At 40.5% G+C, this 27464-nt stretch overlaps 1 protein-coding gene across 3 annotated transcripts in view; it reads left to right on the top strand.

The window, feature by feature from the left end:
• Positions 1-27464, top strand: part of LOC106094127 (adenylate cyclase type 9) — a 364714-nt gene that overhangs the window by 275038 nt on the left and 62212 nt on the right. The window contains exon 1 of one of the 3 annotated variants that reach the window (XM_059367979.1): positions 15464-15489. The exons of the other annotated variants lie outside the window; for them this stretch is intronic. The gene's annotated coding sequence lies outside the window, so the exon portion shown is untranslated. Of the gene's footprint in view, positions 1-15463; positions 15490-27464 lie in introns of those variants that run through there. 3 annotated transcript variants of the gene reach the window in all.

Raw genomic sequence — 27464 nt, 5'->3', positions numbered from 1 at the left:
TAAACCGACAGCACCACAAAAGCCACAGAGTGTAATCTATAAAAAAAAAATATTAAAATACAAAACGGAGCGACCTTAAAGGAATTTCCTTTGTTGCTATGACAAGCAATCTCAAGTTTAAAGTCAATTTAAGAAAATTTTCTATTTTTTTGCGGTATTGCCAAGGCTAACAGAGGAAGAAAGAACAAATGTTTAAGAAAATAAGAAATTTTCGTATATTGTGGTGAAATATATTGCGGTGAATTATATCCTGCATCATTGATTTTTATTTCTTTGTATTTTGTTTAAATATTTTTTACAATTTAATTTAATAAGAATGCTTAATTGAAACGTTACAACATTCTCTTCATTACAATCAATATTCCCATTGTTATTTCTTTTTTCCTGCAACAGTTTGTCTGTTGATTTCGAATTCAATTTCCGCTTGAATTTAATTTCCTCTTTTACCCATACCATCAAAACAAATAAATTGGCCATTATTCCTAGATAATCACATTGTCCAGATAATTATACAAGGCAACATACAAATGGACATTATTATGATAGTACAAATACCAATAATGGTAGTCTTGTTCTATTTAATCAGAAATATATCTTAAAATCTTCAAAGAAACACATATACACTCGGAAAAAATTGGGTAAATTGTATGAAGGTGCTTATTATTATGCCCTCCACCATGGGATGGGGGTATACTAATTTCGTCATTCTGTGTGTAACTACTCGAAATATTCGTCTGAGACCCCATAAAGTATTGGGTTGCCCAAAAAGTAATTGCGGATTTTTCATATAGTCGGCGTTGACAAATGACTCTGTAATTGCATTCTTTCTTCAGCTGCAACTTTTAGCTTGCTTTAGAAAAAAAGTGTAAAAAAAGTATATTTGATTAAAGTTCATTCTAAGTTTTATTAAAAATGCGTTTACTTTCTTTTAAAAAATCCGCAATTACTTTTTGGGCAACCCAATATATATATTCTTGATCGTCGTGACATATTATGTCGATCAAGCCATGTCCGTCCGTCTGTCCGACCGTCAGTCCGTCCATCCGTCCGCCTGTCTGTCGTAAGCACGCAAACTTTCGAAGGAGTAAAGGATTGTAAATGGGCCATATCGGTCCATGTTTTGATATAGCTGCCATATAAACCGATCTTGGGTCTTGACCTCTTGAGTCTCTAGAGGGCGCAATTCTTATCCGATTGGAATGAAATTTTCCATGACATGTTTTATTATGATATCAAACAAATGAGCCAAGTATGTTTCAAATCGGTCCAAAACCTGATATAGCTGTCATATAAACCGATCTTGGGTCTTGACTTCTTGAGCCTCTAAAGGGCGCAATTCTTATCCGATTGGAATGAAATTTTGCACGACATGTTTTACTATGACTTTCAACAACTGTGCTAAGTTGGGTTCAAATCGGTCCATGACCTGATATAGCTGCCATATAAACCGATCTTGGATCTTGACTTCTTGAGCCTCTAGAGGGCGCAATTCTTATCCGATTGGAATGAAATTTTGCACGACATGTTTTACTATGACTTTCAACAACTGTGCTAAGTTGGGTTCAAATCGGTCCAAAACCTGATATAGCTCTCATATAAACCGATCTTGGGTCTTGACTTCTTGAGCCTCTAGAGGGCGCAATTCTTATCCGATTGGAATGAAATTTTCCACAACATGTTTTATAATGATATCAAACAAATGTACAAAGTATGGTTCAAATCGGTCAATAACCTGATATAGCTGCCATATAAACCGATCCTGGGTCTTGACTTCTTGAGCCTCTAGAGGGCGCAATTCTTATCCTATTGGAATGAAATTTTCCACGGCATGTTTTATTATGATATCAAACAAATGTGCCGAGTATGGTTCAAATCGGTCCATAACCTGATATAGCTGCCATATAAACTGATCTGCCATCTTGACTTCTTGAGCCTCTAGAGGGCGCAATTGTTATCCGATTGGAATGAAATTTTGCACGACGTGTTTTATTACGATATCAAACAAATGTGCCAAGTATGGTTCAAATCGGTCCATAACCTGATATAGCTGCCATATAAACCGATCTTGGGTTTGACTTCTTGAGCTTCTAGAGGGCGCAATGCTTATCCGATTGAAATGAAATTTTCCACCACATGTTTTATTATGATATCAAACAAATGTGCCGAGTATGGTTCAAATCGGTCCATAACCTGATATAGCTACCATATAAACCGATCTTGGGTCTTGACTTCTTGAGCCTCTAGAGGGCGCAATTCTTATCCGATTGGAATGAAAATTTGCACGACGTGTTTTACTATGACTTCCAACAACTGTGCTAAATTGGGTTCAAATCGGTCCATAACCTGATATAGCTGCCATATAAACCGATCTTGGGTCTTGACGTTTTGAGCCTCTAGAGGGCGCAATTCTTATCCGGTTGGAATGAAATTTTGCACGACTTATTTTGTTACGATATTCAACAATCTTGACTTCTTGAGCCTGCAGAGGTCACAAGTATTATCCGATTTGCCTGAAATTGTACGACGGATCCTCTCATGACCATCAACATACATGTATATTATGGTCTGAATCGGTCTATAGCCTGATACAGCTCCCATATAAATGGATCTCTCAATTTTACTTCTTGAGCCCCCAAAGGGCGCAATTCCTATTCGACTTGGCTGACATTTTACACAGATCTCCAACATATAATTTATTTGTGGTCCGAACCGGACCATATCTTGATATCGCTCTAATAGCAGAGCAAATGTTTTCTTTTATCCTTTTTTTGCCTTAGAAGAGATGCCGGGAAAAGAACTCGACAAATGCGATCCATGGTGGAGTGTATATAAGATTCGGCCCGGCCGAATTTTACACGCTTTTACTTGTTTTTTTTTTTATTTTTCCATTTTCAATTTTTTTCCTTAATTTTCTATTTTTCCCCATTTTGCTTTTTGCTATTTTTTCCCCGAATTTTAAAACTTTTTTTTCAAGTTTTCAATTTTTAACCATTTTTTTCAATTTATATCCCAATTTATTATTTATTTCTTAATTTTCAAGCAAATCATTGGCCGGTTGTACGTACCGCTTCCAGTGCATATTCGATTCATTTTGGGTTGTTCGCTATTGAGGTACGTGTAAAAAATGCAAATTTGCCCATGAGCATTCCATTAAAGAACAGGGGCAAAATTCACATAACAATGAGTGCTGTCCGATTCTGTTAAAATGTCTGCGGACCTCTGTCCCAATGTTGCGAATCTCACACGGTCATCCAGCGTTTTTCTTGGGCTGATTTCCTTTCCCGAAGGACCCCACCAGTGCAGTCGTAATCCTGTTGACATTATCGTCAATGTCTTCTATGCTTGGACAATCTACAATATATTGCTCAAGTCTTCTTCTTGGTAATTTTCCGAATTTTGGCCAGTTGGTTTTCAATTAAAGGAAGGAAGTTTATCGAATTCGGCGCTGATCTGAGAAGGAATGTTCCATGGAAATCCTCCATTCCTAAACCTCATCGATTAGATTTTCCGAACATATTGTCACACCTAAAATCTTCTTCCTAATCCTATTAACAATGGAGCAGGGGTTACCAATATTATGTGTTATTAGGTCGGTAGTATTCAAGAATTCTGCCAGGGCTTGGCCCCGCTTGCCCTCATTTCGTGGGGGAGCACCCCCAGTTCGCATAGCACCCTATTAGTATCTCATTTCCTGTCTGTCTTGCTTTCCTCACCAACCGTTGCCAATCCGACGTAGGTGGCGGTCTCGGTTAAAGTAATGTCAGGTATGCTCCACCTTCTCCCTGTCTCATCAATGTTGCATCCGACGTTGACAACTCTAGGAAAAATATATAAGTCAAATTTTTATGACAAATAACGCATGTCCTCGGTCGAGTACCAGTTGTAGCATAGAATAATTGTTAGTTGATACGGTTCAGTCCTGAAACTTTGTTCCAGGTCGTCCATGGGTCCTGAATTAAGCCAATATGAATCTTGCCCTTGCTGATTGTCTCCATCAGAGCGTGAGTAGCTGTCTCGGTGCCCCGGTGGAGTTTTACCTGGGTGACCTCAACCATTGGTCCTCCATTAGATGGGCATCTTGAGAATTCGTCGGCACCCCTTCGTTATTGAGTGTCCCGCCACTGCACCGCCCGATGGCTCAAAATGAGGATATTTGCCTTGTCTTCTGAATCTTGAAAAATATGGCCATGGCCCCGTAGTACGCCATACTTTAGTATTACCCAAATTTGTCACGAAAACTTGGTCAATGTCCACCACAAGGAGAGTTCCTTTCTCCTTCTCCTCCCTGAGGAAAACCTCCCATTTCTCCACGACCAACTCTTGGTTTTGCTTGTTCAAGACATCCATCATGTGTTCCGTCGCGATTTCGCCGCACACATTCTTGATGAAGACAGTCGCCTTTGAGAGCTGTGGGATGTCCATCTTTCTCACAAGGTCGAGCTTTGCGCCCCAGAGAGTGTGGATACTTCCAACGAGCCAATACTTTCAGCTGACGCACAGCGCAGCGTTAAGTTGTTCCCTTCATACTCACAGCTCATAATTCGTATGGGTGGACTCCCTTCGGTGTTCAATACATGTTCGATATCCTGATTGTTTACCAAATGCCTCACCTGGAACCGATGATCTGGTGGAATTCTACTGGATGCACAACCGATATCGATGACTGCCAAAAGTCATCTCATCTCTGTTGTGCTTTCTTGCCACTCCGGCGTAAGAGGGCGGCTCATTACCTTTCCCAGCGACCATCTTCCCTTTCTGTGATGGCTGTGGCATCCTTTTGGAAGTCAGAGGACGGCTCCTTACCTTTCTCAGCGACCATATTCCCCTTCTGTGATGGGTGTGGCATCCTTTTGGAAGTCACAGTACCCCATGAAGACCCAGGTGCGCGCTTCCTTCGTTGTTTGTCTCCCCCACAGGACACTGTCTGGGGTCTCCATTGCAGAGGGCTGGCTTGGTCTTTCCAGAGTACTTGAAGGCGGGGAGCTCTTTTTTACAAATAGCCTTAATGAGTCTTAAACTAACAGCCAGTTTTTGATTATCTCGCCTATTCCCCTTCATAGAGTGGACACTACATCCATGCCAAAACTCTCTAAATTTTAACTTTAATTGAATTTTTTCTTTCCAAATTCTTAAAGATGGTCACCATATCCATTGCTATCTTTAAATGAAATCCATCTACAGTGGCCTTTACATTTAAACGTCAGCATAAAGTTCGAGTCAGATAAAAGTTCAAGTACATTTGCTATAAACATTAAGCTAAACGTTACTAAACTAGGTCACAGAAATGGGTACTACACTTGGGTTAGTTAAATATTTATTACCGTACTTTTCCTTTTTGGTGTAACTAAATGCCAATATGTCGTACCATTGTAACGTTTTATGGTTGTTTGTGGTAACTGCTTGGATTTGGATTTGTAGTCGAGAATACTAATAAGAAAATAAATGAGTTTGTTTTTTTTGCTTCTTAGTATTAATCAAATCCCCAAACAAACAATAAACCTCATTAAGGTTACCTACCTAGAGGAGTAATAGAATGTAACATAAAAAATGGGGCTAAAAATTTTCGTATAATAACAACTCCAATATGGTTAAAAATGAAGTTAAACAAAGCAAAATTGTTGTGATACATAGTTTGAGGAAAATAGATAACTTTGATATGAAAATTCAACAAAAGTTCAAAGTGCAGAGGTCAACTTGGTGTATAGGTTATCATATCCAAAAATGCAAAATTGGCCCACGAACATTCCATTAAGGGAACATCTTAGCCAAAAACCTTACGTTTAAAAGATCTCGTTAGTCTTATACGTGTATATTCAAGGTGGTGGGTATCGAAAGTACGGCCCGGACGAACTAAATATATTTTTACTTGCTTTTAAGATAATTTTACTTAAATTAAGAACTGTCGCTAGTTCGACCCGCAAAAAAATTAATGGACAATTTTGCAATTGCAAATTTGCCCATGAACATTCTATTAATTAAGGAACAGGGACAAACTTCTCACATATCAATGGGTGCTGCCCGATTCGAGTTTTAAGCTTCTTCCATTTATTTTGTGCGGAGTACGAACGGCGCGCAGTTTTGCCTCTTAGTGTATTCGTTGCAAAAAAATAGTTGGAGTTAACATAGAGCTGTAAAATTATTGAATACAAAATTCAGAATTAGTGCAAATTTGTGCAGCTGAAATTCAGCATTTTTGATTTGATTCCACTGAAAAAAAATTGGGCGGCTCAGGTCAGCCCTTTTTTGATCCACTCTGCAGAAAATTTTAATTTTGACAGTTATTGTTTTATTTTTGCCTCTTATTTAAAATTAACGGTACTAGAGGCGCAAGAAGTCAAGATTCCAGATCGGTTTATAGCTATATCAGGTTGTGTACGGATTTGCGCCATACAGTGGATGGAAGTCATAACAAAACACCTTATGCAAAATTTCAGCCAAATTGCGCCCTCTAGCGGCTCTAGAAATCAAGATCCAAGATCGGTTTATATGACAGCGGTTAATATGACATCCACAGTGGTTGGATGTGACACCAAAACACCTCATGGAAAATTTCAGCCAAATCGGATAACAATTACGCCCTTTAAAAGCGGGAGAAGTCAAGACCCAAGATCGGTTAATATGACAGCTTTATCAGGTAATGAAGCGCTTTGAACCATTCTTAACACAGTTGTTGTAAGTGACACCAAAACACCACGTGCAAAAAAAATTTCAATCAAATCAGGCGAGAATTGCGCCCTCTAGAAGCTAAAGAAGTCAAGACCCAAGGTCGGTTTATAAGGCAGCTATATCAAAACATGGACCGATTTTGCCCACTCTCAATCCCAACCGAGCTACAATAATAAAAAGTATTTGTGCAAAATTTCAAGCGCCTAACCTTACTCCTTCGAAGTTAGAGTGCTTTTGACAGACAGACGGACGGAAGGACGGACGGAAGGACGGAAGGACGGACGGAAGGACGGACGGAAGGACGGACGGAAGGACGGACGGAAGGACGGACGGAAGGACGGACGGAAGGACGGACGGAAGGACGGACGGAAGGACGGACGGAAGGACGGACGGAAGGACGGACGGAAGGACGGACGGAAGGACGGACGGAAGGACGGACGGAAGGACGGACGGAAGGACGGACGGAAGGACGGACGGAAGGACGGACGGAAGGACGGACGGAAGGACGGACGGAAGGACGGACGGAAGGACGGACGGAAGGACGGACGGAAGGACGGACGGAAGGACGGACGGAAGGACGGACGGAAGGACGGACGGAAGGACGGACGGAAGGACGGACGGAAGGACGGACGGAAGGACGGACGGAAGGACGGACGGAAGGACGGACGGAAGGACGGACGGAAGGACGGACGGAAGGACGGACGGAAGGACGGACGGAAGGACGGACGGAAGGACGGACGGAAGGACGGACGGAAGGACGGACGGAAGGACGGACGGAAGGACGGACGGAAGGACGGACGGAAGGACGGACGGAAGGACGGACGGAAGGACGGACGGAAGGACGGACGGAAGGACGGACGGAAGGACGGACGGAAGGACGGACGGAAGGACGGACGGAAGGACGGACGGAAGGACGGACGGAAGGACGGACGGAAGGACGGACGGAAGGACGGACGGAAGGACGGACGGAAGGACGGACGGAAGGACGGACGGAAGGACGGACGGAAGGACGGACGGAAGGACGGACGGAAGGACGGACGGAAGGACGGACGGAAGGACGGACGGAAGGACGGACGGAAGGACGGACGGAAGGACGGACGGAAGGACGGACGGAAGGACGGACGGAAGGACGGACGGAAGGACGGACGGAAGGACGGACGGAAGGACGGACGGAAGGACGGACGGAAGGACGGACGGAAGGACGGACGGAAGGACGGACGGAAGGACGGACGGAAGGACGGACGGAAGGACGGACGGAAGGACGGACGGAAGGACGGACGGAAGGACGGACGGAAGGACGGACGGAAGGACGGACGGAAGGACGGACGGAAGGACGGACGGAAGGACGGACGGAAGGACGGACGGAAGGACGGACGGAAGGACGGACGGAAGGACGGACGGAAGGACGGACGGAAGGACGGACGGAAGGACGGACGGAAGGACGGACGGAAGGACGGACGGAAGGACGGACGGAAGGACGGACGGAAGGACGGACGGAAGGACGGACGGAAGGACGGACGGAAGGACGGACGGAAGGACGGACGGAAGGACGGACGGAAGGACGGACGGAAGGACGGACGGAAGGACGGACGGAAGGACGGACGGAAGGACGGACGGAAGGACGGACGGAAGGACGGACGGAAGGACGGACGGAAGGACGGACGGAAGGACGGACGGAAGGACGGACGGAAGGACGGACGGAAGGACGGACGGAAGGACGGACGGAAGGACGGACGGAAGGACGGACGGAAGGACGGACGGAAGGACGGACGGAAGGACGGACGGAAGGACGGACGGAAGGACGGACGGAAGGACGGACGGAAGGACGGACGGAAGGACGGACGGAAGGACGGACGGAAGGACGGACGGAAGGACGGACGGAAGGACGGACGGAAGGACGGACGGAAGGACGGACGGAAGGACGGACGGAAGGACGGACGGAAGGACGGACGGAAGGACGGACGGACGGAAGGACGGACGGAAGGACGGACGGAAGGACGGACGGAAGGACGGACGGAAGGACGATCCGATCGGCACGGAATCACTTTCTGATTCGATTTAACCATGTCCGTCTGTCCGTCGGTGAGACCATGTATTTTTGTAATCAAGTTACAAGTCTTATTTGATGTCCCATCGTCACGAAGTTTTGCACATGTCACTTTTTTAGCTCAAGGACGAAGCCTATTGATTTTGGTAAAAATCGGTTCAGATTTAGATATAGCTCCCATTTATATGTGTCGCCCGATTTGGACTTTAATGCATGTAGTAACTAAAATTTTCAACTACTCTTCACAAACTTTGGCACAGATTGTTTTGTTACTAATCTTAACATATCTGCAAGATTTCAAAAAAATCGGTTCAGATTTGGATATAGCTGCTATATATATTTGCACTTATGTTGCCGTAGTATCTACAATTTTCAAACGATCTGTTCGAAAAAAGTAGGTTCAGATTTAGATGTAGCTCTCTTATACATATATCAATCGAATTTATAATTGTGGGGTAGATGTAGGGTATTAAATAGTCTGCTCCGCCCGACTATTGTCTTTCCTTACTGTTATTTTTCTTACAATCTTCTTAGTATAGGTTTAAGTGGCAGTCCGCCATCAGTCTTAGACGTTTTCGTCCATTGTGATACCACAGGAACAGAAGAAGGAAGAAACCTTCAAGCCCAATAACTTGCGAATGTTCACATCCACTTAATCAGACAGGTTCTCAAAGCAATGAGCACCTAGAGTGGAACTCCTTCTAACTGCTAGTGCGGGACGCACACACAGAAGGTGTGCTATAGTCTCGTCGTCTTCGATGTTCTCACAGCTTCTGTAAAAGTCATTGCTGGCAGCCTTCAGTCTGTCAGCATGTCAGATTAGACAGTGACCTGTCATGACGGACACAATGACTGAGACGTCTGTTCTAGCCAATGACGGCAAAGCCGTACACCTTTTCAATTCTAGATTAGGTCACATAGTTTTGAAATGCTCACAGCCCCTTGTTTTTGTGACTGTAGGGTAGTTCCTAGCCTCGCAAGCTCCTTCGTTTTACTATTCCCTGGGATATCTTTGGGGCCCGGCACCCAGAATAAGATCTGCCACAGTCGAGGGCGGTTTTTGTGTTCAGAAATGCGTTCTCCAGGGATTTATTGGCTGCCTGGCTGCCTGAGAAGATATTTATGCCAATCGTCTTTATGACATTATATCTTAGCCCTTCCACCACTTCCTTAATTGCAAGGATCTCCGCTTGATAGACACTGCAATATGACCAGTTATAGATTTTTAGAGTACACCCCAAAACCCACCTGGTCGTTTAGTTTGGATCCATCCGTATAGAAGGGAGGGGATTTTAAAAATAAAAGGGAGGGGATTTTAAAAATATTTGTAAAAAATTTCTTAACAATTTTCATTTTCGATTTTTGCATTTTTGTCAACCGGGGCCCACTGTGCACTGTGCCGCAGTGCTACACCTCTTTGTATAGAAGTTTTTAAATGGATATCATACCAAATGGTATAGTACCTCACAAATGTCGCCAGCATTCGAAGGGAGTAACCACCGCTGAAATTTTTTTTTCAAATTTTCTCGCCAGGATTCGAACCCAGACGTTCAGCGTCATAGAGGGACAATCAAACCTCAGCGCTATGGTGGTCTCCTATGCTTAAAATTAATGTTTTCACCTTTTTTTCAATTTTCTCAGTTTATTCCCTCGTTTTTTTTTTATTTCATAAATTTTTCGTTACACCCTATTACACGAAAAGTTCTACTAACCCAATATCATTGGCAACACTTGCGCAAAACAAATTGATAAGCTATTCCCTACCAACCAGAGGGTGGGTGAGAGTGGATAGGAATCCCCATCAAATTCAATTAAAACGAATATGACTTTGATTTGTTTTGATTTGAATTTCAGTGAAGTGAGCCCCTCCACTTCAGCTTGAGAACCCAGTGGCCATAATAATTGCAAGAAATCCCAAGAAAAAGATGAAAACAAAAAGTCAATAAAGAACAAACAAAAGCGGCACGTAAAGTAATTCATCATATCTTGGAAAAAGATAAGCTTTTACGCCAAACAAGATAGTCAAGTAATAAGCCGATATGGTACCGATAAGACATTTTTCATTTTCAAAAAAATGAAAAAAAATAAATGGAATGGGTAAATGTCCAGATTACGTTTTGTGTAGCTCTCCTGCTTACACTTACTCACTCACTCCCCTTGGGGCTAATTTAATCATCATTATGTGAAATTAAATTATGGTTTGAGTTTGGCAAACACTTGATAAGTTTATGAACTTATATTTCAACAAAAAAAGTATAATTGAATCATCTTTTAAGGGGAACAAATGCTGAAGTAAGTAAGCATTTTTATAGCCATCACCCTCGAATGGGGGGGTATACTAATGTAGTTAGTCTGTTTGTAACAACTCGTAGTATTGATGTTGGTTCGGCTGATGAAATCACAATAGCGGACGAAAGAATGTAGGTATTCGTTTGAAATTTTATGCAGATACTTCTTCTTGATTTTAGTCGTTGGGCATTGCCAATGGGCCATTGAGTGCCTTTATCTGAATCCCATACGATCTTTATTGGTCCACGAATTTAAGTTTGGATGTAAGGTGTAATCCATTCTTAAAATACTTCATTTCAGCCTGATATTCTCATGATGTCTGATTTAGTGGTGTTTTGGGGGGAGAGGTCGTCCCCCAGATATTTGGCCCTGAAAAAATATCAGCATCGTGCTCTTCTCTCAAATACCATTTATTTAAACCCCATATTGCCATTGGCGTAAGAGGAATTTGGGGAGGAGGAGAGGCCCCAAAATAGGTTATCAAATTCGTTTTCTAATCTCAAATACCTTTCATTTGAGCCACATGTTGGCATGGTCGAAAAATGTTTTCCCATAGACACTTTTCCCGAATATTGATATCAGATTCGTGCTTTACTCCCAAAGACCTTTCATTTGAGCCCCATATTGCTATGGCTATAAATTTGTCCCCTTTGGGGGATGTTTGTGGTGAGAGGCAGCCCTTCAAACACTTGGTCCCATATTTGGATATCAGATTCGTATTCTACACCCAAAAACCTTTTGTTTAAGCCCCATATTCCCATGGTCAGCAAATAGGTCCTGTTTGGGGGGTGTTTTAGGAGAGGGGTGCACCCCCAGAAACGTGGTCCCACGTTTGGATATCTGATTCGTATTCTACTCGCAAATACCTTTCATTTGAGTCCCATATTGCCATGATCGGTAAATATGTCCGATTTAGGGGTGTTTTGGGGGTGGGGGTGGTCCCCAAACACTTGGTCCGACAATTTAATATCAGATACGTTTTCTTATCCTAAATATCTTTCATTTGAGTCCCATATTGTCGTGATTGGTCTAAAAATATGTTTGATAGGTTTTAGGGTGGGGCGCCCCCCTAGGTACCCCATCCGAAATATGGATACCAAATTTTTATTTTTAGGGTACTATATGAGAGCATACAAAATTTCGCTTAAATCGCACCACCCATCTCCGAGATTTGAAGTTTCTGAAAATTAGTGTAAGGGGGAGGGTCCGCCCCCCCTTTGGATATCAAAAAATGTAGTACCCTATTTTCACCACGGGATCATTGTGCACCATCTGTCATAATCACCGAGTCATAATCATAAAGACCGAATTAAGGTCTTTGGCACATAAAAGATACGTTTATTATCCAATTTTGCTGAAATTTAATACAGTGCGTTGCGTCAGGCCAGTCAATATCCTTTTTCAATTTGGCCCCGATCGGTTCAGATTTGGTTATAGCTGCCATATAGACCGATCTCTCGATTTAAGGTCTTGGGCCCATAAAAGTTGCAATTATCGTCCAATTTAGCCGACATTTGGTAAGAGTTCTGTTAGGCCCTTTGACATTTCTCGTCGATTTGGCTCAGATCGGTTCAGATTTGAATATAGCTGCCATATAGACCGATCTCTCGATTATACGTATTGGGGCCATAAAAGACGCATTTATTGTCCGATTTAGCCGACATTTGGGAAAAAGAAATCTGTTAGGCCCTTCGACATCTCTCTTCGATTTGGCTCAGATTGCTTTAGATTTGGATACAGCTGCCATATAGACCGATCTCTCGTTTTAAGATCTTGGTCCCCTAAAAAACGCATTAATTGTCCAATTTCGCCGACATTTGGGAAAAAGAAATCTGTTAGGCCCTTCGACATCTCTCTTCGATTTGGCTCAGAATGCTTCAGATTTGGATATAGCTGCCATATAGACCGATCTCTCGATTAAAGGTCTTGGGCCCATAAAAAACGCATTTATTGTCCGATTTAGCCGACATTTGGGAAAAAGAGTTATGTTAGGCCATTCGACATCTCTCTTCGATTTGGCTCAGATCGGTTCAGATTTGGATATAGCTGCCATATAGACCGATCTCTCGATTAAAGGTTTTGGGCCAATAAAAGGCGCATTTATCGTTCGATTTCGCCGAAATTTGGGACAGTGATTTGTGTTTGGCCCATCGATATTCTTCTTCAATTTGGCCCAGATCGGTCCGGATTCGGATATAGCTGCCATATAGACCGATCTCTCGATTTAAGATCTTACACCCATAAAGGACGCATTTATTGTCCGATGTAGACGACATTTGGGGAAAAAAGTTCTGTTAGGCACTTTGACATTTCTCGTCGATTTGGCTCAGATCGGTTCAGATTTGGATATAGCTGCCATATAGACCGATCTCTCGATTAAAGGTCTTGGGCCCATAAAAGGCGCATTTATTGTCCTATGTCGCCGACATTTGGGAAAAAGAGTTCTGTTAGGCCCTTCGACATATCCCTTCAATTTGGCTCAGATCGGTTCAGATTTGGATATAGCTGCCATATGGACCGATCTCTCGATTAAAGGTCTTGAGCCCATAAAAGGCACATTTATTGTCCAATTTCGCCGACATTTGGGAAAAAGAATTCTGTTAGGCCCTTCGACATCTCTCTTCGATTTGGCTCAGATCGGTTCAGATTTGGATATAGCTGCCATATAGACCGATCTCTCGATTAAAGGTCTTGGGCCCATAAAAGACGCATTTATTGTCCGATTTGGCCGAAATTTGGGGCAGTGAGTTATGTTAGGCCACTTAACATCTTTCTTTAATTTTGGCCTGATCCGTCTAGATTTGAATATAGCTGCCATACAGACCGATCTCTCGATTTAAAGTCTTAGCCCCATAAAAAGCGCATTTATAATCCGATTTCGCTGAAATTTGACACAGCGGCTTATGATAGGCTATTCGACATCCGTGTCGTATATGGTTCAGATCAGTCTATACTTGGATGTAGCTACCAAAAAGACCAATTTTTGTTCTACAAAATTGAACAATGACTTGTACTATTAGACCACTCAATGTCCGCACCATGTTTGGTCCAAATCCGACCATATTTCAAAATAGCTGCTGTGGGGGCAGAAATTATGAATTTTTCACCGAACTATGATGAAAGGTGGTTTACATATTTACCCAAGGTGGTGGGTGTACAAAGTTCAGCCCGGCTGAACTTAACGTCTTTTTACTGGTTTTTGGTATTCAAAGGAAACATGAATGTGTATTAACTGAACTTTTTTCTTTCTTTTCAATTTATATTGACATTTTGCTTATAGTTTTATTTCTTGCATTTATATGGTTTTTATTTTTTTGTACTTTAGTCTGATGATTTTATTTCACTCATGTGCACATTATTTTAAATATTCGTTTATCTTATCACTGCATTTATTTTAACGCTCTGCTGGGATTTTAAACATTGCACTGTTATTAAAATATATGACCATTTGCTGATTTGGTTGTACAATTTTGAACGTTTAATACCTTCAAATGCAGTAGTGACATATGCTTTAACACTCTCTTCTGTCATGCAACCAATTTGAAATTATCGTCTACAACTGTGTGTTTTATTTAATTTTAAAGCTTTTGGGGTTTTGAAGCGTTAATGTCGAGCCTTAAACAATGTGAAAATTTTCCCATTAATAATAGAATTAATAATTAAAAAGCAAAATAAGTTCGGCCCGGCCGAATCTTATATACCCTCCACCATGGATCGCATTTGTCGTGTTCTATGCGCGGCACCTCTTTTTAGGCAAACAAAGAATATTGAATAAGAACTGTTTTGATATTGGAGCTATATCAAGTTATAGTCCGATTTGGACAATGAGTGAATTGAATGCTGAACATTGTAGAAGTCATTGTGTAATATTTCAGTTCATACGGATAAGAATTGCGCCTTGTAGGGACTCAAAAAGCAAAATCGGGATATAGGTTTATATGGGAGCTGTATCAAGCTACTGATCAATTCAGACCATATTGGACACGTATGTTGAAGGTCATGAGAGAATCCGTTTTACAAAATTTCTGCCAAATCGGTTGATAATTGCGCCCTTTAGAGGCTCAAGAAGTCAAGATTCCAGATCGGTTTATATGCCAGCTATATAAGATTATAAACCGATTTGAATCATACTTAGCACAGTTGTCGGAAGTCGTAATAAAATACTACGGGCAAAATTTCAGTCAAATTGGACGAGAATTATGCCCTCTAGAGGCTCAAGAAGTCGAGACCCAAAAGTCTTATTTAAACCGATTTCGCTGAAATTCTTCTCGGCACCTGAACCAAATATGATGCAGAACGGCCCATATTTACATATTAATATGGATGCAGTTGAGTGATAATTAAAAAGGTGATGGGTATCCAAAGCCTAGCTCGGCCTTTTCTTTATACATTTTTGTTTTTTAAGTTTAAACTTAATTTTTAATACGATTTTTTTCTCATTATTTTCAGGTAAGTTTAAATACATTTTTGTGGATTTAAAAGCCCAAGTAAGTATTTGAACATTGCCAAATGTGATTTTTAATTGCTACTTAAATTTATCATGATGTCTAAAGGATAATACTCGCAAAAGTTGGATTTTAATGTAGTTTGAAAAGATGAGACTTCATAAAATATAATAGCCGAAGCTTGCCCGCTCCGCTGCGCCTTCTCTAACTCTCTAATTTTTTAGGGTGGGGACACTTCCCCCTGTATGTGTATATCGAATTCGTGTCACTGTCCGCCTATAACGCTGAACGCATCCGTTCAAATCCTGGTGATGAGATTGGACAAAATTTGAAGCGGTGGTTATCCTCTCTTTATGCTGGCGACATTTGCCACTGTCACACTGCGGCAAGCCATTCAGACTCGGCAGTTCATGCTAACTTTCAGCCATATCAGATAATAATTTCGCCCTCTGGCGACTCAAGAAGTCAAGATCCATTATCGGTGTATATGGGAGCTATTGGGTTGCTCAAAAAGTAATTGCAGATTTTTCATATAGTCGGCGTTGACAAATTTTTTCACAGCTTGTGACTCTGTAATTGCATTTTTTCTTCTGTCAGTTATCAGCTGTTAATTTTAGCTAGCTTTAGAAAAAAAGTGCAAAAAAAATATATTTGATTAAAGTTCATTCTAAGCCTTATTAAAAATGCATTTACTTTCTTTTAAAAAATCCGCAATTACTTTTTGGGCAAACCAATATATCAGGTAATGAACCAATTTGGACCATACTTAGCACAGTTGGGGAGATCGGTTTATATGGAAGCTGTATCAAGCCATTGATCGATTCAGACCATATTAGACACGTATGTTGAAGGTCATGAGCAAAGCCGTTGTACAAAATTTCTTCCAAAGCGGATAATAATTGCGTCCTGTAGAGGCTTAAGAAGTCAAGATCCAGCATCGGTTCATATCGTTGCTATATCAAGACCAACACTAATGTGAATTAATTTATACTCCACTCCCAAACACCTTTCCTTTGAGTTTTAGAGAGACACTTGGCTCCTAATGTATTGTAAATATAAGCCTCGTGCTCTTCTTTCAAATATTGGGTTGCCCAAAAAGTAATTGCGGATTTTTTAAAAGAAAGTAAATGCATTTTTAATAAAACTTGGAATGAACTTTAATCAAATATACTTTTTTTACACTTTTTTCTAAAGCAAGCTAAAAGTAACAGCTGATAACTGACAGAAGAAAGAATGCAATTACAGAAAATGTGAAAAAATTTGTCAACGCCGACTATATGAAAAATCCGCAATTACTTTTTGGGCAACCAATACATTTTATATGGGCCCCATAATGACATGATCGGTAAATAAATTCTGTTTGAGGGTGAGGTGGACCCCAGGGACTTTGTCCCGAAAATGAGTATCAATTTCTCGAAAATCAATCAATTTAATCATTATATAGCTTCATATAATAGGGTGGTGTTTTCGGGAGGGGCAGTTCCCCAAACACATGGCTCTTCAATTGGATATCAAATTTGTTTTTTCTCTCAAGCACCTTTCGTTTGAGCTCTATATTATCGTGATTGGTCTAAATACACATTTTGGCGGGTTTTGGACGGCCCCCGAGGCACACGACCTCAACAATAGAAACCATTTTTTGTTTTGACTGTGAGAGTGCAAAAAATTTTTGAAGGAATCGCATTACCAAACTCCGAGATCTGATGGTTTTGAAAATTAGGGTAATGAGAAGTGATTTTTAAGGGAGGGATGGCACTCAGACACATTTCGACTCAAATATGGATATCAAAATCGTGCTGTACTCCCAAATCCATTTAATGTGAGCCCCATATTGCCATGGAGGGTGTTTTGGGGCAGGGGCGGCCATCGACACTTTGCCCTGAAAATAGATATCAAATTCGTTCTTTACTACCAAATACCGTTGATTTGAGCTTCATATTGCCATAATCGGAAATGAAGTTCAGTTTAGAGGATGCTTTAGGGCGTACCCCCGAACACTTGGCTCCAAAATTGGATATCAAATTCGTTTACTACTCTTAAATAACTTTTATTTGAGTCCCATAATCAACAATCAATCAGCCTATTTGACTTATTTTTAGAAGGAAAAGCGCCACCTAGACTTGAACACAAATTTCAATGTCATATTCGTTATCTACTCCCAAATACCATTCATTTGAGTCTCATATAGAAGTGGTCGGCTAATATGGCCATTTGGGGGGACTTGGGGGCGGGGGAAGATCTCCCATTACTTGGACCTATTATTTTATGCCATATTTGTAATCTACTGTCGAATACCATTCATTTGGGGCCCATATTGACATGAACTTCGAATATATCTGTTAAGAGGAGTTTTTGGGTTGGGGAAGCCTGCAGGTTACTTGGACCCAAATTTAATACGATATTCGTTTTCTAGTCTCCAATATTGTGCCTATCGATCCACTTTTGGTTTTGGATGGCGTTGTTGGGGTAGGGGGGAGGGACCGCCCCCATCCGATATCTAAAAATCAAACAACGTGTGTTTCCTTCCAGACAAACTTACATAATCTGTGTAAATTTTAAGAAAATCGTTTGATTCGACGGAATAAACAAAAAAAAACAGTCCTTTATAGTCATGATGGGTCATATGCCCATTTAAGGCATTTTTGGGGGGTAGGGTGACGCCCTATCCTTTGATCTGATTTTGTATGCCAGATTCGTAATCTACTCCCGAATACCTTTCATTTGAAGCCCATATTGACATGAACGTCCAATATATCTGTTTGGGGGAATTTCTGGGAACAAATAAAAAAAAACAATCTTTTATAGTCATGATGGATTATATGCCCATTTAAGTCTCTTTTGGGGGGGGGGGGGGGGGTAGGGTGACCCCCTATCCTTCGATCTGATTTTGTATCCCAGATTCGAAATCTACTCCCAAATACCTTTCATTTGAGGCCCATATTGACATGAACGTCCAATAGGTATGTTTGGGGGAATTTTGGGGTTGGGGCGGCCCGATGGGTACTTTTGGGTTTCGGGGGAGGGTCCTCCTCTTTCGTAATCAAGAAATAATAAAGCCTTTTTTCCTTCCTGACCATATTCGCAATCTACTCCCGAATACTTTTCATTTGAGTCCCATATTGTCATGATCGTCCAAAAAATCTATTTTAAGGGGTTTTGTGGTTGGGGCGGCCCATTAATTACTTGGACCCGATTTTTATACCCTCCACCATAGGATGGGGGGTATACTAATTTCGTCATTCTGTTTGTAACTACTCGAAATATTCGTCTAAGACCCCATAAAGTATATATATTCTTGATCGTCGCGACATTTTATGTCGATCTAGCCATGTCCGTCCGTCTGTCCGTCCGTCCGTCTGTCTGTCGAAAGCACGCTAACTTCCGAAGGAGTAAAGCTAGCCGCTTTAAACTTTGCACAAATACTTCTTATTAGTGTCGGTCGGTTGGTATTGTAAATGGGCCATATCGGTCCTTGTTTTGATATAGCTGCCATATAAACCGCTCTTGGGTCTTGACTTCTTGAGCCTCTAGAGTGCGCAATTCTTATCCGATTTGGCTGAAATTTTGCACGACGTGTTTTGTTATGATATCCAACAACTGTGCCAAGTATGGTCCAAATCGGTCTATAACCTGATATAGCTGCCATATAAACCGATCTTGGGTCTTGACTTCTTGAGCCTCTAGAGTGCGCATTCTAATCCGATTTGAATGAATTTTTGCACGACGTGTTTTGATATCACTTCCAACAACTGTGCGAGGTATGGTTCAAATCGGTCCATAACCTGATATAGCTGCTATATAAACCGATTTTGGGTCTTGATTTCTTAAGCTTTTAGATTCCTATCCGATTTGACTGTAATTTTGCACGTGGTGTTTTGGTATCACTTCCAACATTTATGCGAAGTGTGGTCCAAATCGGTCCATATCCTGATATAGCTGTCATATAAACCGATCTGTGATCTTGAATTCTTGAGCCTCTAGAGAGCCCAATTCTCATCCGATTTGGCACAGATTTTGTACAACGGCTTCTCCTATGGCCTTCAACATTCGTGTGCAATATGGTCTGAATCGATCTATAGGTTGACACAGCTCCCATATGAACCGATCTCCCGATTTTGCTTCTTGAGCCCCGAATCGGACTATAACTTGATATAGCTCCTCCTCCTCCTCCGTCCATATTCATTATTCTTTGTTTGCCTAAAAAGAAATACTGCGCAAAGAACTCGACAGATGCGATCCATGGTGGAGGGTATATAAGATTCGGCCCGGCCGAACTTAGCACGCTCTTACTTGTTTATATGAAATTCGTACTCTTGTCTGGAATACCTTTCATTTGAGTCCTATATTGTCCCGAGCGGCCCACTTTTATTTTTGGGTAGTATTTTTGGGGTAAGGGGGGCGGACCCTCCCCCTTACCCCTTCCGATATCAAAAAATTATATAGCCTATGTTTCCTTCCAGACCAATCTATACAATCTGTGAAAATTCCAAGGTAATCGGTTCAGCCGTTTTTGAGCCTATACACATTTTGCAAGATATTTTCATGTGTTTGGCTTCTGTAGCTGCAATGACTACTTGGATTGTATGTCATAACTCATCTTTGGTTAAATGGCCTTGCAAACGCTAGATGATTCATCCTTTCTTTGATTCCTAAAATAACCTATCTTGTCATAATAGTTTGAACGAAGAATATTCATATATGATTTTTGTGTGACGTCTATGCGTATGAGTAATGGGTACTTATTATTGTATCTTCAGCACTCATACGACCCATAGTTCGAAACCAACACAAAACATGCTCATATTAAATCAGCATAAACGACGACGGCCTTATTCACAAAACTTTATGAAGCCTTAAAATTGGTTTATTTGAAAGTCCTATAAAGGAAATTTTGTGAAAAAAAAATCCTATTACAAATCAACATTGGGGAGTTAAAAATGAAGAAATATTTTCCAAAAAATAATTTTGAATTCCAAAATTTCATGCTTATGTTGAAGATTTACTTATGTCCCTTACTCACCCAAACGTACACGGTCACTTTATTATGACTTATTTATGCTTCCTATGTTAGCTTGGGTAAATTGAATGAGACATCTCTTCGAAGCGGAAAATTCCACATCTCTCAACAGCATTTGTTTTTTAAGCTTCTACTTTGGTACTGATAAGAAGAGAATCTTGAAAAATTAATTTATAGCATTGCTTATCTACGAAAACAACTAAGTCACAATTAAGTTATTACAATTTCTTTAAATGTACTTAATTGCCCCCAATTGAGATTGTATCTGGTGTGGAGGTAAAAAATAACAGAGGCAATGTCAATTTACAAAATTAAGTAGAAAAAAAGAACATGAAATTGTAACCAGGGGACTGAAATTGTACTAAGGGACATGTATGCCTATTTCGTGGAAAGGCAATTTTAAATATCCAAAGAAATTGAAAATGTGTCAAACATTCCGTATAACATAGGAATGGAATAGGGCCGACTTCTCTTACATGAATGAGTGCTGTTCGCTTCAAATTTAAGCTGCTAGATAAGGGACCTCCTTTTTACAGACAAAGCCAAACGACATGCCCTTGGGCGACTACTCTATGCTTTTAAAATCAAAACAAGCTAATCTATCAAACAATTCTTCACTATTTTTTTACTAGTGTTAGAATAATTCGCACATGGCAAAAGTTTATTACATGACTACTGTTTGGTCACTGTAAAAGATCGAAACGGTAAAAACCACTTGTCTTCCTCAATAAAAAACTGAACCAATTTTGATGGACCTCGGCGAGCAAATATGTTCAAACAGTAAAAACTACGGTTGACAAATGACAACATTATGGCAAATTACCCACAATCTGATGAACATATATATGGGAGCTATATCTAAATCTGAACCGATTTCGAGCAAACTTCTCAGATAATGTGGTAGTCGTCGAGGAAAGCGTTGTGCAAAATTTTGGCAAGATGGGTCAATAAATGCGAATGCTGTGACTCTAAAAGTTAAAATCGGGCGATATATATCTATGAGAGCTATATCTAAACCTGAACCGATTTCCAGGAAATTCACCAGTAATATTAGGAGTCATAAGAAAGACCTTCCTGCCAAATTTCGAGAAGATCGGTTAACAAAAAACCATTTTATTGCAATATTACTGCAAATCGGACGAACATATATATGAGAGCTATACCTAAATCTGAACCGATTTCAAACAAACTTCTCAGATACTGTGGCGGTCGTCGAGGAAAGCGTTGTGCAAAATTTTGGCAAGATGGGTCAATTAATGCGAATGCTGTGACTCTAGAAGTTAAAATCGGGCTCTATATATATATGACAGCTATATCTAAATCTGGGCCGATTTCTATGAAATTCACCAGTAATATTGAGAGTCATAAGAAAGACCTTCCTGCAAAATTTCAACAGAATCGGTCAACAAATGAGCACTTTTTTTGCAATATTTCTCAAAATCGGACGAACATATATATGAGAGCTATACCTAAATCTTAACCGATTTCGAGCAAATTTCTCAGATAATGTGGTAGTCGTCGAGGGAAGCGTTGTGCAAAATTTTGGCAAGATTGGTCAAACAATGCGCTTGCAGTGGCTCTTGTGGTGAAAATCTGGATATATACATATATGACAGCTACATCTAAATCTGGGCCGATTTCTATGAAATGCACCAGTAATATTGGGAGTCATTAGAAAGACCTTCCTGCCAAATTTCGAAAGAATCGGTTTACAAATGATCATTTTATTGCAATATTACTGCAAATCGGACGAACATATATATGAGAGCTATACCTAAATCTGAACCGATTTCAAGCAAACTTCTTAGATACTGTGGCAGTCGTCGAGGGAAGCGTTTTGCAAAATTTTGCCAAGATGGGTCAATAAATGCGAATGCTGTGACTCTAGAAGTTAAAATAGGGTGTTATATATACATGAGAGCTATATCTAAATGTGAACCGATTTCCATGAAATTCACCAGTAATATGGAGAGTCAAAAGAAAATCCATCCCGCCAAATTTCGTGAAAATCGGTTAACAGAAGACCATTTTATTGCAATATTACTGCAAATCGGACGAACATATATATGGGAGCTATATCAAAATCTGAACCGATTTCCACCAAACTCTATGTATGTTGTGGCAGTCATCGAGGAAAGCGTTTTGCAAAATTTTACCAAGATGGGTCAATATATGAGCTTGCAGTGGCTCTAGGAGTGAAAATCGGGCGATATATATATATATATATATATATATATATATATATATATATATATATATATGAGAGGTATATCTAAATCTGAACCGATTTTCATGAAATTGTGAGTCGTGAATATACCCCCATCCTTCGGTGGTGGTTATAAAAATGGTATGATATCCATGTAAAAACTTCTCCCCAAAAACGACTCGCACTGTGACACGCCTTTCGGACTCGGCTATAAAAAGAAAGTCCCTTATCATTGAGCTTAAAACTTTAATCGAACAGCACTCATTGATAAATGAGAAGTTTGTCCCTGATCCTTAATGGAATGTTCATGGGCAAATTTGCATTTATTATTAGTTTTTATTAAATTCCGTACTTGATTGCTTTCGTGAAACCAACATCAAGAATCATAAGGCAGTATGACACTAAATAAGTATACGTAGCGAAACTTTTTTCTATTTTTTTTTTATTTGCGTCGTAGCCCTCCCAGGGAAAATGTCTAGCAACGTGAATGCCCTCATCCTTAGATAGTGTCCTAAATGTGTATATAATTTGGATTAAATCAGACTTTTAACAAAACCTCCTAAATTTGCTGCAACATTTCCTCTTTAATATTTCGCCCTTACACAGTCACTTCTATTCTTTCTCTCTCTCTCTTACACTCTCAATCGGAGCAAACTTCTTCTAATATCTAAATCTAGCACATCTGTTGCGGTTTGTGAGAACTGCACTCTGCCATGTCATTATCATTGTCATCATGTTCTCAATATGAATGCTTATCTTAAAAACTATAAACAAACTGGCAACAGCAGCAACAACAACAACACACAAGCAGTGATGGTGCTAAAAACAAATCCAACAAAAAAAGCCAACAACAATATCAACGACTATGAAGACGTTTTTGATGATGTTAGTGAAGGAAAATGATAATAAAATAATTACCGGTACCATAGACATACACTCACACACACACACCTAACAGGGCACAACAACGAATATTTCATCCACTAAAAACCGCAATATTGTTTTTTTTTTTTGCATATTTGTTGCTGCTGTTGGCACTTCAATAAATACCACCGAAAAAAAAGGTGAGACTTGAAAACACACACAAAACGTTTTTTTGTTTCTTTCTTATTGTGCATGTGACGCAGGCAAGCGGTCACGAAGTCGCACGCGTTTGATTTGAACTGCGACACATATACACACAGGCACTCACGACTTGTAATTTAAATATAAAAATGTTCCAAAAAAAGTTGGCAAAGTGAGTGCGAAACGACTATGGAGTACCCTAAGGTATTGCAAGATGTTACATTGTGGTGAAATTTTTAAAAGTAGTATTCTGGGTATCATCTTGTTCTACGGTTTGTTATAGCCTCCTTATAACGGTAGCAACCGATTTAATGGCCTGTTGGACTAAACAAAATCGGGAGCACTATCTTCTTTCCAATCGCCTGGATTTATTTTTCGACATCGCCAAAAAAAAGCTGTTAGTTTATGAAGGCTTTTAGCAAATTTAGCTATCATAAGTACTCTGAGTTGGTATATTGGATTCTCTGTTGCGAGAAAACCTTCTTGCAACAAATTGTCTACAAACGTCTAAACATAGCCCCCATAAAGCAATACCGCAGGAAACATTTCTGAAATTGGTTACTAACAAAAGAAAATGTTTACAAAATATTTTATGAAAATTAAATTTTTGATAAACTTTTGTAATCTTCATTTACATAAAAATTACATTTTGGCGCTTTGTTTGTTTGTCTGGGTACTACTATTTTCAAAAACACCAGATCTCGGAGATGGGTGTACCGATTAAAACGATATTTTGCATGCCAACTGGTATCCCATAAACACGAAATTGATGTAAAATTTTGGGATCAAATAACCTGGGGGTTATTGTCGATTGGCACAATATGGGTGTCAAATGAAAGGTAGCATTATAACGTCATCCTAAGTGTCGGGGGGTCCCCCACCCCCAAAAACATCACCGAACAGGACATTTTTACCACTATTGGGCAATATGGGTCTCAAATGAAAGGTATTTAAAAGCAGAGTACAAATTGACAAAAACAAGTAAAAAGGACCGATCTCACACACACAACTCACTATCCTAAATTTCGGTCGGCGACATCGGAAAATAAATGCGCCTTTTATAGACGCAAAACCTTAAATCGATAAATCGGTCTATATGACAGCTAAATTCAAATCTTGATCGATCTAGGTCAAATTGCAGATATATGTCGACTTGCTTAACTTAACTCACTGTTCCAAATTTCGGCGACATCGGACAATAAATGCGCCTTTTATGGGGCCAAAACCTTAAATCGAGAGATCGGTCTATATGGCAGCTATATCCAAATCTGGACCGATTTGAGAAAAATTTAAGAAGGATGTCCAAGCGCCTAACACAACTCACTGTCCCAAATTTCAGCGACATCGGACAATAAATGCGCCTTTTATGGACCCAAAACCTTAAATCGGGAGATCGGTCTATATGGCAGCTATATTCAAATCCGAACCGATTTGGGGCAAATTGAAGAAGGATGTCGAAGGGTCTAACGCAACTCACTGTTCCAAATTTTGTCAAAATCGGACTATAAATGCGCCTTATATGGGCGCAAGACCTTAAATCGAGAGATCGGTCTATATGGCAGCTATATCCAAAACTGGACAGATCTGAGAAAAATTGAAGAAGAATGTCCAAGCGCCTAACATAACTCACTGTCCCAAATTTCTGCGACATCGGACAATAAATGCGCCTTTTATGGGCTCAAAACCTTAAATCGAGAGATCGGTCTATATGGCAGCTATATCCAAATCTTGACCAATCTGGGCAAAATTACAGAAGGATGTTGAAGGGCCTAACAAAACTCACTATCCCAAATTTCAGCGACATCGAATAATAAATGCGCCTTTTATGGCCCCAAAACCTTAAATCGAGAGATCGGTCTAATGGCAGCTATATCCAAATCTGAACCGATCTGGGCCAAATTGAAGAAGGATGTCGAAGGGCCTAACACAGCTCACTGTCCCAAATTTCGGCAACATCGGACAATAAATGCGCCTTTTATGGGCCCAAAACCTTAAATCGAGAGATCGGTCCAATGGCAGCTATATCCAAATCTGAACCGATTTGGGTCCAATTAAAAAAGGATATTGAAGGGTCTAACACAACTCACTGTCCCAAATTTCGGAGACATCGGGCTAGAAATGCTCCTTTTATGGACCCAAAACCTTAAATCGAGAGATCGGTCTATATGGCAGCTATATCCAAATCTTCACCGTTCTGGTCCAAATTGCAGAAGGATGTCGAAGGGCCAAACACAACTCACTGTCCCAAATTTCGGCGACATCAGGAAACAAATACGCCTTTTGTGGCCCCAAAACCTTAAATCGAGAGATCGGTCTATATGGAAGCTATATCTAAATCTTCACCGTTCTGGTCCAAATTGCAGAAGGATGTTGAAGGGCCTAACACAACTCACTATCCCAAATTTCAGCGACATCGAATAATAAATCACCTTTTATGGCCCCAAAACCTTAAATCGAGAGATCGGTCTATATGGCAGCTATATCCAAATCTGGGCCGATCTGGGCCAAATTGAAGAAGGATGTCGAAGGACCTAACCCAGCTTACTGTCCTAAATTTCGGCGACATCGTATAATAAATGTGCCTTTTATGGCCCCAAAACCTTAAATCGAGAGATCGGTCTGTATGGCAGCTATATCCAAATCTGAACCGATCTGAGCCAAATTGATGAAGGATGTCGAAGGGTCTAACGCAACTCACTGTTCCAAATTTTGTCAAAATCGGACTATAAATGCGCGTTATATGGGCGCAAGACCTTAAATCGAGAGTTCGGTCTATATGGCAGCTATATCAAAAACTGGACAGATCTGAGAAAAATTGAAGAAGAATGTCCAAGCGCCTAACATAACTCACTGTCCCAAATTTCGGCGACATCGGACAATAAATGCGTCTTTTATGCTCAAAACCTTAAATCGAGAGATCGGTCTATATGGCAGCTATATCCAAATCTGGATCGATCTGAGCCAAATTGAAGGAGAATGTCGAAGGGCCCAACGCAATGTACAGTCCCAAATTTCAGCAAAATCGGATAAAAAATGTGGCTTTTATAGGCCTAAATCGCCATATCGGCGGATCGGTCTATAGGGGGGCTATATCAAGATATAGTTCGATATAGTCCATCTTCGAACTTAACCTGCCTATGGTCAAAAAAAGAATCTGTGCAAAGTTTCCGCTCAATATCTCTATTTTTAAAGACTATGGCGTGATTTCAACAGACAGACGGACGGACATGGCTAGATCGTCTTCGATTTCTACGCTGATCAAGACTTTATATACTTTATAGGGTCGGAAATGGATATTTCGATATGTTGCAATCGGAATGACAAAATGGGTATACCCTCATCCTTCGTTGGTGGGTATAAAAATCAATTTATGTTTGGTTGTTTGTTTGTGTCTTCCTTATAGACTTAAAAACGGCTGAACCGATTTTCTTGAAATTTCCACTGATGGTGCACAATGATCCCGTGGTGAAAATAGAGTACTACATTTTTGATATCTGAAGGGGGGACGGACCCTACCCTTTACCCTAATTTTCAGAAACGCCAAATCTCAGCGGTTCAATTTAAGCGAAATTTTGTGTACTCTCTTATAGTAACCTAAAAATAAATATTTGGTAACCAAATTTCGGATGGGGTACCTAGGGGGAGCCGTCCCACCCCCAAAACCTACCAAATATATATTTAAAACAATCACGACAATATGGGACTCAAATGAAAGGTATTTAGGAAGAG

The sequence above is a fragment of the Stomoxys calcitrans genome, chromosome 4 (genome assembly GCF_963082655.1).
Source record: "Stomoxys calcitrans chromosome 4, idStoCalc2.1, whole genome shotgun sequence".
Taxonomy (NCBI): domain Eukaryota; kingdom Metazoa; phylum Arthropoda; class Insecta; order Diptera; family Muscidae; genus Stomoxys; species Stomoxys calcitrans.
The sequence above is the reverse complement of the archived record's forward strand: the minus strand, read 5'-3'. Positions and strand labels throughout refer to the sequence as shown.